The sequence below is a fragment of the Pristiophorus japonicus genome, chromosome 2 (assembly GCF_044704955.1).
Source record: "Pristiophorus japonicus isolate sPriJap1 chromosome 2, sPriJap1.hap1, whole genome shotgun sequence".
In the NCBI taxonomy this organism is placed as follows: Eukaryota; Metazoa; Chordata; class Chondrichthyes; family Pristiophoridae; genus Pristiophorus; species Pristiophorus japonicus.
This window is the reverse complement of record NC_091978.1, coordinates 51,644,483-51,660,918: the sequence shown is the minus strand read 5'-3', so window position 1 is coordinate 51,660,918 and position 16,436 is coordinate 51,644,483.

The following is a 16,436-nucleotide window of genomic DNA, read 5'->3' as shown; positions in this document are numbered from 1 at the left end:
CCAGGAGGCCCCGCGTGGTTTCCGTGGCGACCAGCATCCAACGCGCAGGCGCAGCAGAGGCTGGATTGTTGGCGAAGTTTGAGCCTCTGAGCATTCCTGGCGCCCAGCGCGTTCCCTTTGTGTTTAAAGCGACATTGTCCCTGTGTTCCTGTGATTGAGAGCATGAGAAATAGGAGCAGGAGTAGGTCATACAGCCCCTGGAGCCTGCTCTGCCATTCAATATCATGGCAGAACTTCCAACTCACCTCCACTTTTCCATCCTATCCCCATGGAGTATTGAACTCCCAAGTCATAGTCAACATCTTCACTGAAGCGTACGAAAGCATAGGCCTGACACTAAATATCCGTAAGACAAAGGTCCTCCACCAACCTGACCCCGCCACACTGCACTAGCCCCCAGTCATCAAGATCCATGGCGTGGCCCTAGACAACGTGGACCACTTTCCGTACCTCGGGAACCTATTATCAGCAAGGGCAGACATCGACGATGAGGTTCAACACCGCCTCCAGTGCACCAGTACTGTCTGAAGAAGAGAGTGTTTGAAAACCAGGCCCTCAAATCTGCCACCAAGCTCATGGTCTACAGGGCTGTAGTGATACCCACCCTCCTGTATGGCTCAGAGACATCGCTGGAGAAATACCACCAATGATGTCTCCGCAAGATCCTGCAAATCCCCTAGGAGGACAGACGCACCAACATTAGCGTCATCGATCAGGCCAACATCCCCAGTATCGAAGCACTAACCACACTTGGGCGGGCCACATTGTTCGCACGTCTGACACAAGACTCCCAAAGCAAGCGCTCTACTTGGAACTCCTACACGGCAAACGAACCCCAGGTGGGCAGAGGAAATGTTTCAAGGATACCCTCAAAGCCGCCTCCGCGCACCCCCAGGAACAAAAGGAGGCGCCACTCCAATGAGGCGGAGGGGGAACAACATCCCTCCGCGGAGGAGTCGGTGCCCGCCGCGTGTCCCGCGTCCCCCACCGGCGCCCCCAAACCACACCGTAGGCACGAGGAATCTGTCCCCGGGGAGGGTGAGGCAGTCGAGGCTGCCCAGCCGCTGCCTCCCGGGGATGGCGTGAAAGATCTGCCTGTCGTGGGGGGCGTGGGGCCAGCGGAGGAATGCGTTGCCGCCGGGTCGAACATCCCGGGGACTGAGGAGGGCGGGGCCGAAAAGGCCGTACCTGAGACCGCCCAGCTATTATCCAACTTCCCCCGGGTGTCGCTCGGCCCGGAAGAAACGGCAATGAATGATTTTAACGAGTCTGTACACGCTGGGCCGAGGGGTGGCGGCGGGGAGGGGGAAGAACAACAACCCTCGCCCCCTACTTTGGAGCTGAGGTATTTGGTGGACCTGGAACATTACTTTGACCAGGTCTCTCCGTGTTCCCCGGTTCCTGGGGCGGAGGAGGAACCCCTTCCGCTGTCGCTTCCCGACCCAGCACCAATTTTAAAAGAGCCCAGTGGGGACTCCACTGCCGACGATCCTGGGGGTGGGATCGGGGCGGAGCCAGGGCCAGATGGAGCCGTTTGCAGTACCTCGTGCGGTCGACGGGCCGGCTGCTAGCGGCGGCCTCCCGGAGGAGGACGGGGACTCGGTGGAGGACGCGGGTGAAGATCTCGAGTCCATCGCCAGTGAGGCGGTGGATCTCCTCGTGCGCGCCGCTGAGTCCCCCCTCATTCCCGTAGAGGATCTCCGGGACCTTTTGGTCCAGAGCCAGGGTCGCCGCAACCGAACCCATCTGGCCCGGGAAAGATGGTCCGAGCCGGGGCTGCTCATCGCTTCCGTCTGTGTCGCCGCTAAAACCATGGCCGCGGGCGGGCCCTTATCAAGGGCGCAAGGCCTTGAGCTGTGCCGGCTCAAAAAGTTCCTCGCTGGGCTGCTGAAGGAGTGGAGGTCAACAAACGACTCCACTCCCCCCCCACAATAGGTTAGGTAGAGGTTGCACTGTGCTCTTGTCATGAAGATAACCATAGCCAGCCTCAACATCAACGGCGGCAGAGAGGCACGCCGTAGATTTAACAATTTTTCGCTCCTGCGGGAGGGGAAATATGCGGTGTGCTTCCTGCAAGAAACCCACACCGTTCTGGGAGACGAAGCCACGTGGCTCCTGGAATGGCAAGGAGAGGTCCGCATGAGCCACCTCACCGCCACTTCTAGTGGGGTGGCCATCTTGCTGGCCCCGCATTTTCAGCCGGAGATCTTGGGGGTCGAGGAGCCCGTGCCAGGCCGCTTGCTGCATGTAACGGTTCGCCTGGGAGACGTGCCGCTCCATCTCGTGAACGTATACGCCCCTCAGCCCGGCCCGCAGCAAACGCGCTTCTTCGAAGAGGTGTCCGCTCGTCTTGGCTCCGTCGACGTCGGCGACTGCATTGTCCTCGGGGGGGATTTTAACTGTACCCTCGAGGCGAGGGACCGCTCCGGTGCCCTGCAGTGCATGACGGCGATGGAGAAGTTGAGGGACCTGGTCGGGTCCTTCGACTTGGTGGACGTCTGGCGAAATCTCCATCCCGACTCCAGCGCCTTTACTTAGGTGAGGCCTGGAGTAGGATGGTCCAGAGTCGACCGCCTTTACGTGTCTCAGGCGTACGTTTCCTGCGTCCCGGGGCCTCCATGCGGCCGGTGCCGTGTTCGGACCACCACCTGGTGTGGGCGGAGCTCGCTTTGCTCCGCGCGAGGACGGGGTCCGCGTACTGGCACTTTAACAACCGGCTGCTGGAGGACGTGCGGTTCCAGGACTCGTTCCGTCGTTTCTGGGCCGACTGGAGAAGGAAGCAGGGGGGCTTCCCCTCCTTGAGGCTATGGTGGGACGTGGGTAAGGCTCACGTCCGCGTCTTCTGTCAAGAGTACGCGAGGGGGTCGACCAAGAGGCGGGCGGCCAGGGTCGGGTGCCTAGAAAAAGAGGTGCTCGACCTAGAGTCCCGTCTCGGTCAAGTCGTCGGGGACCCGGCCCTGCGGACGGTGTACGAAGCGAAGAAGGCCGCGCTGAAGGACCTGCAACTCGTCGGGTCCCGAGGTGCGTTCGTGAGGTCGCGGATCCGGTTCCTGCGGGATCTGGACCGCGGCTCCTCCTTCTTCTACTCGCTGGAAAAAAGACAGGGTGTCCGTGAGCAGCTCTTGTCGCTGCTGGCTGACGACGGCTCTCTCGTCTCGGATCCGGAGGGCATCAACAACAGAGCCCGTGAATATTACGGGGCCCTGTTCTCTCCGGAGCCGTCCAGCGAGGAAGCGCGTAGAGTTTTGTGGGAGGACCTGCCGAAGGTCAGCCCGGAGGGCACTGAAAATCTGGAAGCTCCGCTAAGCCTGGCGGAGCTAACCGGCGCCCTCGACCGGCTCTCGAGGGGAAAATCCCCGGGGCTGGACGGGCTGACCGTGGAGTTCCACAGGGCGTTCTGGGACGTCCTGGGGGGCGACTACGCGCGGGTCCTGGGGGAAAGTCTGGCGACCGGGGAGATGCCCCTCTCTTGGCGCAGGGCAGTCATCGTCCTGCTGCCTAAGAAGGGCGATCTCCGCCTCCTTAAGAACTGGCGCCCGGTCTCCCTCCTCAGCACGGACTACAAAATCTTCGTCAGGGCGATGTCTGCTCGCCTTGGCGCCGTGCTGGACCACATGATCCACCCCGACCAGTCCTACACGGTCCCGGGCCGGACAATCCACGATAACATCCATCTGGTCCGGGACCTCATCCATTATTCCCAGGAGGCTGGTCTGTCGGTCGCCTTCCTATCCCTCGACCAAGAGAAGGCGTTCGACAGGGTGGATCACGACTATCTGCTCGGAACTCTGCGCGCTTTCGGGTTCGGGACGCATTTCGTCGCCCGGATCCGACTTTTGTACGCCGCCGCGGAGTGTCTAATTAAGGTTAACGGGTCCTTGACGGCGCCCCTTCGCTTTAGGAGAGGGCTGCGCCAGGGATGCCCCATGTCCGGCCAGTTATACGCCGTTTGCGTGGAGCCTTTCCTGCGCCTCCTGCGGACGAGGTTGACGGGACTGGCTCTGCAAGGGCCGGGCGTGGAGGTCATCCTCTCGGCTTATGCCGATGACGTGCTCCTCGCGGTAGAGGATCCCGCTGACCTGCGGAGGATGCGTGAGTGCCAGGAGATTTACTCGGCCGCATCCTCCGCCAGAATCAACTGGGAGAAATGTTCCAGACTCCTGGTGGGTCAGTGGCGGGTGGACTCCCTGCCGGAGGAGCTCAGGCCTTTTGCCTGGAGCACGACCCATCTCCTCTATCTGGGAGTCTACCTTAGCCCCGAAGAGGAAGCCTGGCCGGCGAACTGGCAGGAGCTGGAGGCCAAGGTCGCCGCTCGCCTAGGGCGCTGGACAGGACTGCTCCGAGTGCTGTCCTACAGGGGTCGAGCGCTAGTCATAAAGCAGCTGGTGGCCGCCATGTTGTGGTACCGGCTGGTTACTTTGACCCCTCCCCCTGCGTTTGTCGCCAAGATACAGAAGAAGCTGGTGGACTTCTTCTGGAACAACAGGAAGCACTGGGTCTCTGCGGCGGTCTTGAGGCTCCCGCTTGGGGAGGGCGGTCAGTCGTTGGTGTGCGTCAGCACCCAGCTCGCGACTTTCCGTCTTCAGACCCTGCAGAGATACCTTTACGTCGAGCCCCCTCCTAGGTGGTGTGCTCTGGCGACCTATTTCTTCCGCCAGCAGCACGGCCTCAACTACGACACGCAGCTCCTGTTTGTTAGTGTGGGGGGCGTCAGGACCGCCCTCCGGGAGCTGCCTGTCTTTTACAAGGAACTCATCAGGGTCTGGAACAAAGTCTCCACCAAGCGCAGCTCTCCACCTGCTGGAGTGGCGGCCGTCCTGCAGGAGCCGCTGCTCGGGAATCCGTACCTCCACGACCAAGGTTTTAGGTGGCGGTCGGACGAGAGGGCTGTGGCTGGTGAGGTAACCAGGGTCAGGGACCTGCTCGATGGCAGAGAAGCTGGCTGGATGACGCCAGACACGCTGGCGCGGCGCCTAAATTCTGCGAACGTCCGCCACGCGGCCGATGCCATCGAGTCGCTAAAAAGAGTTCTGGGCCCCGACTCTGTTAGGTGCATCGAGGAGGCTCAAGCACGTGGGGAGATCCCGTCCGAACTGACCCCCGTCCGGACACAACTCCTCATCGGCGCCAAACCCCGGCACCTCCCTCGGGGGCCGGCGCCTCACAACTTGAGCCGCCTCGGGGAAATCCCCTCCGTGCCTTTCGTTTCCGCGCGTAGGAGTTTCCTGTACGGGCTGCTCCTTCACACTCTCAACTTTGCCATCCTCGCCTGCCGTCCGGACACACCATGGCGTACCATCTTGCCATCCGGAGGAGGCGGGGCTCCCCGATGGAGGGCACTCTACGCAGGGGTCCTCCCACTATTTGTCGGGGACTTGGCCTGGAGGGTGGTGCACGGAGCAGTGCCGTGCAATAAAGTTTTAAGCCGGTTCACGGGCTCCCAGGCCGCCTGCAATTTCTGCGGTCTGGAAGAGTCCGTGTTCCATGTTTTTATTGAGTGCACGAGGTTGCAGCCCCTGTTCTGTTATTTAAAGGGGCTGCTCCTGAAATTCTGGCTGCACTTCAGTCCCACACTCCTGATCTTCGGGCACCCTGTGCGGAGGGGAGCGGGTAGGTCCGAGGGCCTCCTCTTAGGACTGCACCTGGGCACGGCCAAGGGGGCCATCAGCCGGTCCAGGCAGCGGGTGGTCGAGGGGGTCGTTCAGCCAGACTGCCTGCCTCTCTTCCGCGCATACATCCGGTCCAGGGTGTCCTTGGAGATGGAGCACGCGGTGTCCACCGGTACGCTCGCGGCCTTCCGCGAGAGGTGGGCACCGGAGGGACTGGAGTGCATCATCACGCCCGGCAACCAAATTTTAATTTGATTTTATGTTTTTAAGTTAATTTGTTTTAATTGCCGGTGCTTTTAGTGTCCCCCTCCCCTTTTATAGGGGGCACTTGGAAAAAAATTTGATTCTGTGCCCAAAAAAACCCCCCCCAAAAAATAAAAAAAAGAACCTTGTAAATGTTGGTGTTTCCCCCAGATCGGGGGGCACGGTTTAATGTTTTTTGTTTACTCCTAAAAGAGTTTCATGCACAAGGACCCTCAGGTCCCTCTGCACCGCAGCATGTTGTAATTTCTCCCCATTCAAATAATATTCCCTTTTACTGTTTTTTTTTTCCAAGGTGGATGACCTCACATTTTCCGACATTGTAATCCATCTGCCAAACCTTAGCCCATTCACTTAATCTATCTAAATCTCTTTGCAGCCTCTCTGTGTCCTCTACACAACTCACTTTCCCACTAATCTTTGTGTCATCTGCAAATTTTGTTACACTACATTCTGTCCCCTCTTCCAGGTCATCTATGTATATTGTAAACAGTTGTGGTCCCAGCACCGATCCTTGTGGCACACCATTAACCACCGATTTCCAACCCGAAAAGAACCCATTTATCCCGACTCTCTGCTTTCTGTTTGCCAGCCAATTCTCGATCCATGCTAATACATTTCCTCTGACTCCGCGTACCTTTATCTTCTGCAGTAACCTTTTGTGTGGCACCTTATCGAATGCCTTTTGGAAATCTAAATACACCACATCCATTGGTACACCTCTATCCACTGTGCTCGTTATATCCTCAAAGAATTCCAGTAAATTAGTTAAACATGATTTCCCCTTCATGAATCCATGTTGCGTCTGATTGATTGCACTATTGCTATCTAGATGTCCCGCTATTTCTTCCTTAATGATAGCTTCAAGCATTTTCCCCTCCACAGATGTTAAACTAACCGGCCTATAGTTACCTGCCTTTTGTATGCCCCCTTTTTTTAAACAGAGGCGTTACATTAGCTGCTTTCCAATCCGATGGTACCTCCCCAGAGTCCAGAGAATTTTGGTAGATTATAACGAATGCATCTGCTATAACTTCCGCCATCTCTTTTAATACCCTGGGATGCATTTCATCAGGACCAGGGGACTTGTCTACCTTGAGATCCATTAGCCTGTCCAGCACTACCCCGCTAGTGATTGTCTCAAGGTCCTCCCTTCCCACATTCCCGTGACCCGTGGTTGGACAGATGGTGGTTGAAAGTACGTTGGTTGAAGTGCCGTTTTTTTTTTTAAGTGCTTGGGTTGTCATGCGTTCCTTCTGCCGTATGCACTTGGTTTTCACTTGCTGCAGGCGAAGAGACTCGAAGTGTTCGACACCCTCACGGATTATTCTCTTCCATTTTGAGTGATCTTGCCCCAGTGATTCCCAGGTGTCGGTGGGGATGTTGAACTTCTTCAAGGAGGCCTTGAAGGTGTTCCTCTGCCCACCTTGGGCTCGTTTGCCCTGTCGGAGCTCCGAGTAGAGCGCTGCTTTTGGAGTCTTGTATCAGGCATACGGATGATGTGGCCCATCCATCAGAGCTGATTGACCACTTTCGATGCTGGGAATATTAGCCTGCATGAGAACACTGACATTGGTGCACCTATCCTGCCAATGGATTTGCAAGATCTTCCTAAGGCAGCGTTGATGCTACTTCTCCAGTGCTTTGATGTACCTGCTGTATATAGTCCATGTCTTAGAAGCATATATGATCATGATCTTTGTGCCAGTTTTAAGGTTCTGGTCTTCAAACACTCTCTTCCTTAGATGACCAAAGGCTGCACTGGCACACTAAAGGCGGTGTTACACCTTGTCATCGATGTCTGCCCTTGTTGACAGGAGGCTCCCGAGGTATGGAAAATGGTCCACGTTGTCCAAGGCCTCATCATGGATTTTGATAATCGGGGGGCAGTGCTGTGTGGCGGGGGCAGGTTGATAGAGCACCTTTGTTTTACGGATGTTTAGTGTAAGACCCATGCTCTCATACACTATGTGGAACGGGTTGACGATGGTTTGAAGTTCGTCCTCCAAGTGAGCAAAGATGCAAGCTTTATCTGCATATTGTAATTTGATGACAGAGGATGACACAACCTTGGATCTGGACTGAAGGCGATGGAGGTTGAACTGTTTCCCAATGCTACATTTTAGCAAAAGTACATCTCACCGTCAGCATACTTCCCGCTGGAGTGGAGATAATCTATATGCCACATAATAGACTGATGAACAAGGTCAGGGAATGCGGAATCAGAGGACAAGTAGCAGAATAGATTACGAACTGGCTGCATGACAGAAAGCAGAGAGTAGGGGTAAAGGGAGACTATTCAGAGTGGCAGAAGGTGGGTCGTGGTGTTCCATAAGGATCAGTGCTGGGACCACTGTTGTTCACAATTTATATTAACGATTTTGACTTTGGAATGAAAAACACAATTTCTAAACTTGTCGATGACACCAAATTGGGGCAGGATGGTCAATACTGAGGAGGACTGCAACAAATTACAGGAAGACATTAATAAACTTGAAGAATGGGCATATAATTGGCAAATGAAATGCAACACATAGAAAAATGTAGTACCTCACAGATAAGAAAAATAGGAAGGTCAAAAATACGAAGAGCAAAGGGATCTCGGATTACAAATACACAAATCACTAAAAGTAACAATGTACATTAACAAGGCCATTAATAGGGAAACCAAGCACAAGGGTTTATTTCTAGAGGGAGTGAATTGAAAAGTAGAGAAGTTATGCTAAAATTGTAACGAACCTTAGTTAGACCACACTTGGGAGTACTACGTACAATTCTGGTCGTTCTATTATAAAAAGGATATAGAGGCACTGGAAAGGTTGCAAAAAAGGCTTACAAGGATGATATAGACATAGACATAGAAAATAGGAGCAGTAGTAGGCCATTCGACTCTTCAAATCTGCACTGCCATTCAATATGATCATGGCTGATCCTCTATCTCAACACTATATTCCCGCTTTTTCCCCATACCCCTTGATGCTTTTTGTTTCTAGAAATCTATCTCCCTCTTAAATATATTTCAGTGACTTGGCCTCCACAGCCTTCTGTGGTACAGAATTTCACAGGTTCACCACCCTCTGAGTGAAAACATTTCTCCTCATCTCAGTCATAAATTTCCTACCCCGTATCCTGAGACTGTGACCCCTTGTTCTAGACTTCCCAGCCCAGGGAAACATCCTCCCCGCATCCAATCTATCCAATCCAGTCAGAATTTTACACGTCTCAATGAGATCCCCTCTCATTCTTCTAAACTCTAGTGAATACAGGCCTAGTCGACTCAATCTCTCCTCATACGACAGCCTTGCCATCCCAGGAATCAGTCTGGTGAACCTTCGCTGCACTCCCTCTATGGCAAGTATATCCTTTCTTAGGTAAGGAGACCAAAACTGCACACAATACTCCAGGTGTGGTCTCACTAAGGCCCTGTATAACTGTAGTAAGACATCCTTGCTCCTGTACTCAAATCTTCTTGTAATGAAGGCCAACGTACCATTTGCCTTCCTAACTGCTTGCTGCACCTGCATGTTTGCTTTCAATGACTGGTGTACAAGGACACCCAGGTCCCTTTGTACATCGACATTTCCCAAGCCATCACCATTTAAATAATACTTTGTCCTCATGTTTTTCCTACCAAAGTGGATAACTTCACATTTATCCACGTTATACTGCATTTGCCATGTGTTTGCCCACTCACTCAACCTATGTAAGTCGCCTTGCAGCGTCTTTGTATCCTCCTCACAATTCACAGTCCCACCTAATTTTGTATCGTCAGCAAACTTGGAAATATTACGTTTGGTTCCCTCATCCAAATCAGTGTGATCTGTGAGGAGGATGCTGAGAGGCTACAGGGTGACTTGGATAGGTTAGGTGAGTGGGCAAATGTATGGCAGATGCAGTATAATGTAGATAATTGTGAGGTTATCCACTTTTGTGGCAAAAACAGGAAGGCAGAATATTATCTGAATGATGACAGATTAGGAAAAGGGGAGGTGCAACGAGATCTGGGTGTCATGGTACATCAGTCATTGAAAGTTGACATGCAGGTACAGCAGGCGGTGAAGAAGGCAAATGGCATGTTGGCCTTCATAGCGAGAGGAATTGAGTATAGGAGCAGGGAGGTCTTACTGCAGTTGTACAGGGCCTTGGTGAGGCCACACCTGGAATATTGTGTACAGTTTTGGTCTCCTAATCTGAGGAAGGACATTCTTGCTATTGAGGGAGTGCAGCGAAGGTTCACCAGACTGATTCCCGGGATGGCAGGACTGACATATGAAGAAAGACTGGATCGACCAGGCTTATATTCACTGGAATTTAGAAGAATGAGAGGGAATCTCATAGAAACATATAAAATTCTGACGGGATTGGACAGGTTAGATGCAGGAAGAATGTTCCCGATGTTGGAGAAGTCCGGAACCAGGGATCACAGTCTAAGGATAAGGGGTAAGCCATTTAGGGCCGAGGTGAGGAAAAACTTTTTCACTCAGAGAATTGTGAACCTGTGGAATTCTTTACCACAGAACGTTGTTGAGGACAGTTCGTTAGATATATTCAAAAGGGAGTTAGATGTGGCCCTTACGGCTAAAGGGATCAAGGGGTATGGAGAGAAAGCAGGAATGGGGTACTGAAGTTGCATGATCAGCCATGATCATATTGAATGGTGGTGCAGGCTCGAAGGGCCGAATGGACTACTGCACCTATTTTCTATGTTTCTATATATATTGTGACTAGCTGGGGTCCAAGCACTGATCCCTGTGGTACCCCACTAGTCACTGCCCACCACCCTGAAAAAGACCCGTTTATTCCTACTCTCTGTTTCCTGTCAGTTAACTAATTTTCAATGCATGCCAATACATTACCCCCAATCCTATGTGCTTTAATTTTGCACACTAACCTCTTATGTGGGACTTTATCAAAGGCCTTCTGAAAATCCAAATGCACTACATCCACTGGATCTCCCTTATTCTATCAGTTACCTCCTCAAAAAACTCCAGAAGGTTTGTCAAACATGATTTTCCTTTCATAAATCCATGTTGACTTTGTTTAATCCCGTTGATATTATCTAATTGTGCCATTATCACATCCTTTATAATAGACTTCAGCATTTTCCCTACTACTGATGTCAGGCTAACCGGTCTGTAGTTCCCCATTTTCTCTCTCCCTCCTTTTTTAAATAGTGGGGTTACATTTGCCACCCTCCAATCTGCAGGAATTGTTCCATAATCTATAGAATTTTGGACGATGACAACCAATGCATCTACTATTTCCATGGCTACTCCTTTTAGCACTCTGGGATGCAGATCATCAGGCCCTGGAGATTTATCTGCCTTCAGTCCCATTAGTTTCTCCAGCACTATTTTCTTACTAATTATCATTTCCTTTAATTCCTCTTGCTCACTAGACCCTTGGTTCCCTAGCATTTCTGGGATGTTATTTGTGTCCTCTTCCATGAAGACAGAACCGAAGTATTTATTTAATTGTTCTTCCATTTCCTTGTTCCCCATTACAAATTCTCCTGTTTCTGTTTGTAAAGGACCTACAATTGTCTTCGCTAATCTTTTTCTTTCTATGTACTTGTAGAAACTTTTGCAGTCGGTTTTTATGTTCCTTGCAAGTTTACTCTATTTTTCCCCCTCTTAATCAATCTCTTGGTCCTTTTTTTGCTAAATTCTAAACTGCCCCGAATCCTCGGCTTGCTACTTTTTCTGGCAACTTTGTATAACTCCTCTTTGGATCTAATACTATCCTGAATTTCTTTTGTTAGCCATGGTTGGGCCACTTTTTCTTTTGTGTTTTTACGCCAGAAAGGAATGTATATATGTTGCAATTCATGCATTCGTTCCTTAAATATTAGCCATTGCCTATCCACCGTCATGCCTTTTAATGAATCTTCCCAATCTGTCATAGCCAATTCATTCCTCATACCTTCGTAGTTTCCTTTGTTTAGATTTTAGGACCCTAGTTTCAGATTGGACTACTTCACTTTCCATCTTAATAAGAAATTCAATAAAGTTATGGTCACTCTTCCCTAAAGGACCCCGCACAACAAGACTGTTAATTAACCGCTTCTCATTACACAATACCCAATCTAGGATAGCTTGTTCCCTAGTAGGCTCCTCAACATACTGGTCTAAAAAACCAACTCGTACACACTCCAGGAATTCATCTGCCATAGTATTATTACTTATTTGGTTTGGCCAGTCTACATGTAGATTAAAGTCATCTATGATTACTGTAGTACCCTTGCTACATGCATCTCTAATTTCCTGTTTGATTCCCCTACACTACCACTAATACAGAAATGCGAGGGTATGCTTATCAGGAAAGGATGAACATGCTGCGACTCATTTCGCTTGAAAAGAGAAGACTGAGGGGTGTTATGAAAGGTATTGATAAGAGTACATATAGCGAGTGTTTCCACTTGTGGGGAAGAGCATAACTAGAGGCCATCAATATAAGATAGTCAGCAAAAAATCAAATAGGGAATTCAGTAGAAACATCTTTACCCAGAGAGTGGTGAGAATGTGGAATTTACTACCACAGGGAGTAGTTGAAGCGAATACTATCGACACATTTAAGGGGAGGCTAGACCAGCATATGAGAAAGAAGGGAATAGAAGGTTCTGTTAGATTTAGATGAGGAAACGGAGGAGCCTCGCATGTAGCATAATCGGCAGCATGTACTGGTTGGGCCGAATTGCCTGTTTCTGTGCCGTATATCCTACGTAATGTAATTCTAACTTGTGTTTATCCTGCCTTTGGTGTGTTTGGGGCAGTGTGGAGGAATCTTTGTTCTGTATGATACTTGTGCTGTACCTAGCTTGGGAGTGTTTGATGGGACAGTGTACAGGGAGCTTTACTCTGCATCTAACGTGTGCTATACCTGCCGTGGGAGTGTTTGATGGGACAATATAGATGGGGCTTTACTCTGTATCTAATCCGTGCTGTACCTGGGCTGGGGCAGTTTGCTGGGACAGTGTAGAAGGAGCTTTACTCCATATCTAACCTGTGCTGTACCTGCCCTGGGAGTGTTTGATGGGACAGTGTAGAAGCAGCTTTACTCCGTATCTAACCCGTGCTGTACCTGCCCTGGGAGTGTTTGATGGGACAATGTAGAAGGAGCTTTACTCCTTATCTAACCCGTGCTGGATCTGCCTTGGGAGTGTTTGATGGGACAGTGTAGAAGGAGCTTTACTCCGTATCTAACCCGTGCTGTACCGGCCCTGGGTGTGTTTGATAGAGCAGTGTAGCAGGAACTTTACTCTTTATCTGATCTGTGCTCTACGTGGCCTGGAAGTGTTTAATGGGACAGTGTAGCGATAGACTTACTCTGTATTTAACCCGTGCTGTTCCTGCCCTGGGAGTGTTTGATGGGACAGTGTAGAGAGAGCTTTACTCAGTATGTAACCCGTGCTGTACCTGCTGTGGGAGAGTTTGGCACAGTGTTGAGGGAGCTTTGCTCTGTATTTAAACTGTGCTGTACCGGCCCTGGGTGTGTTTGTTAGAGCAGTATAGCAGGAACTTTACTCTTTAAATGACCTGTGCTCTACCTGCCCTGGAAGTGTTTAATGGGACAGTGTAGAGATAGACTTTGTTGTGTATGGAGAAAGAGTCAGACTGAACACTGTGAGCTCAAAGTAATGTGTGACTGTAGTCTTTTATTGCAGGTCTCCAGAGTGCCTCTCCAACCTGTGAAGCCTCCTTAAATAACTGTGCTCCCTTTTGAAGTTCTTTCGGCACATTTAAAAGGTGTCCCATCAGTATGAACTGGCTGGTGTACCAGACGATTCGAGGACCCACTGAATCAGGTCCTGATGAACCGTTTAACTCTGCCAGATCTTGACGTTATGTTTGGTCTGAGCTTCCTGTATGCAAATGCTCCACTTCGAAAACTCTGTAAAATGAATGTGGAAAGAGGCAAGTGGGGGGGGCGGTGGGGAGCAGGTATTTTTGGCTTATTTTGCCTCAAAGAATAATAATGCATTATTTTCACCAACTTGGACTCCCATCATGGCAGGCACATTATCACATGGTGGAGCTGGTCCAATGGCATCCACCCGTACCCATAATACCCAGCGGGCCAGACACAGCCCTATCCACCTCGCTGACTTGGCCCTGAAGGTGAGCCCTGAATCGGCCTCACCTTTCCCTCTTTATAAGTACCTAGTGTAGGCCTCAGGCCCCGAATAAGAGTCCACAGACCCTGAGTTTGCACCGCGGTGACAGGCCCGGGTGAGTGGGGGTCACTGGTCGCCATCTTGGACAGGTGGAGATCACGGCGCATGCATGGCCATCTTGGTACAGGAACAGAGAGTGGGCAGGGTTTCATGGTCTCTGTTGCCAACCAGGTCCCAGTGCCCGAGAGATGGACCATCCTGTGCCATCCTCCTCCATCGCCTCCCCACCATCATCCAGCTAGGTGGGACTGCACTCACCTGGTTTCATTCTTATCTATCTAATGGTAGCCAGGGAATCAGCAATAGCTTCTCTTCCCACTCCTGCATTGTTACCTCTGGTGTCTCCCAAGCATCTGTCCTTGGCCCTTTCCTATTTCTCTTCTACATGCTGCCCCTCGATGACATTATCTGAAAATACAGCATCACGTTCCACATGTACCCTGATGATACCCAGCTCTGCCTCACTTTCTTGACCCCCTCCACTGTCTCTGGATGAGCTGAAATTTCCTCCAACTAAATAATGGGAAGACCGAAGCCATTGACTTTGGTCCCCACTACAAACTCCGTTCCCTAGCCACCGACTCCATCCCTCTCCCTGGCAACTGTCTGAGGCTTAACCAGACTGTTTGCAACCCTGGTCTCGTATTTGACCCTGTGATGAGTTTTTCCGACCACATCCGCAGCATACATAAAACCGCCTATTTCCATCTCCATAATAGTGCCCATCTCCGCCTCTGTCTCAGCTCATCTGCTGCTGAATCTCTCATTCATACCTTTATTATCTCTAGGCTTGACGATTCCAACGCACTCCTGGCCGACCTCCCATCTTCCACTCTCCATAAACCTAAGCTCATCCAAAACTCTGCTGCCTGAATCCTGACTTTCACCAAGCCCCGGTCACTCACCACCCCTGTGCTCGCTAACCTATACTCATCATCATAGGCAGTCCCTCCGAGTCGAGCATGACTTGCTTCCACATTAAAATTGAGTTCTCAGATGTCTGTTAAGTCTAATGCGGGAGTTACAGTCTCTGTCGCAGGTTGGACAGATGGTGTTGAAAGTACGTTGGTTGAAGTGCCGGTTTTTTGAAGTGCTTGCGTTGTCATGCGCTCCTTCCGCCGTATGCACTTGGTTTTTGCTTCATCCCGGCGAAGAGACTCGAAGTGTTCGACGCCCTCATGAATTATTAACATAGAAATATAGAGACATAGAAAATAGGTGCAGGAATAGGCCATTCGGTCCCTCGAGCCTGCACCGCCATTCAACTAGATCATGGCTGATCATCCCCTCAGTCCCCTTTTCCTGCTTTCTCGCCATACCCCTTGATCCCCTTAGCTGTAAGGGCCATATCTAACTCCCTCTTGAATATATCCAATGAACTGGCATCAACAACTCTCTGCGGCAGGGAATTCCACAGGTTAACAACTCTCTGAGTGAAGACGTTTCTCCTCATCTCAGTCCTAAATGGCCTGCCCCTTATCCTAAGACTATGTCCCCTGGTTCTGGACTTCCCCAACATCGGGAACATTCTTCCCGCATCTAACCTGTCCAGTACCGTCAGAATCTTGCATGTTACTATGACATCCCCTCTCATCCTTCTAAACTCCAGTGCATAAAGGCCCAGTTGATCCAGTCTCTCCTCATATGTCAGTCCAACCATCCCTGGAATCAGTCTGGTGAACCTTCGCTGCACTCCCTCAATAGCAAGAACGTCTTTCCTCAAATTAGGAGACCAAAACTGGACACAATATAAGAACATAAGAATTAGGAACAGGAGTAGGCCATCTAGCCCCTCGAACCTGCTCCACCATTCAACAAGATCATGGCTGATCTGGCCGTGGACTCAGCTCCACTTACCCGCCCGCTCCCCATAACCCTTAATTCCCTTATTGGTTAAAAATCTATCTATCTGTGACTTGAATACATTCAATGAGCTAGCCTCAACTGCTTCCTTGAGCAGAGAATTCCACAGATTCACAACCCTCTGGGAGAAGAAATTCCTTCTCAACTCGGTTTTAAATTGGCTCCTCCGTATTTTGAGGCTGTGCCCCCTAGTTCTAGTCTCCCGGACCAGTGGAAACAACCTCTCTGCCTCTATCTTGTTTATCCCTTTCATTATTTTAAATGTTTCTATAAGATCACCACTCATCCTTCTGAACTCCAACAAGTAAAGACCCAGTCGACTCAATCTATCATCATAAGGTAATCCCTCATCTCCGGAATCAGCCTAGTGAATCGTCTCTGTACCCCCTCCAAAGCTAGTATATCCTTCCTTAAGTAAGGTGACCAAAACTGTACGCAGTACTCCAGGTGCGGCCTCACCAATACCCTATACAGTTGCAGCAGGACCTCCCTGCTTTTGTACTCCATCCCTCTCGCAATGAAGGCCAACA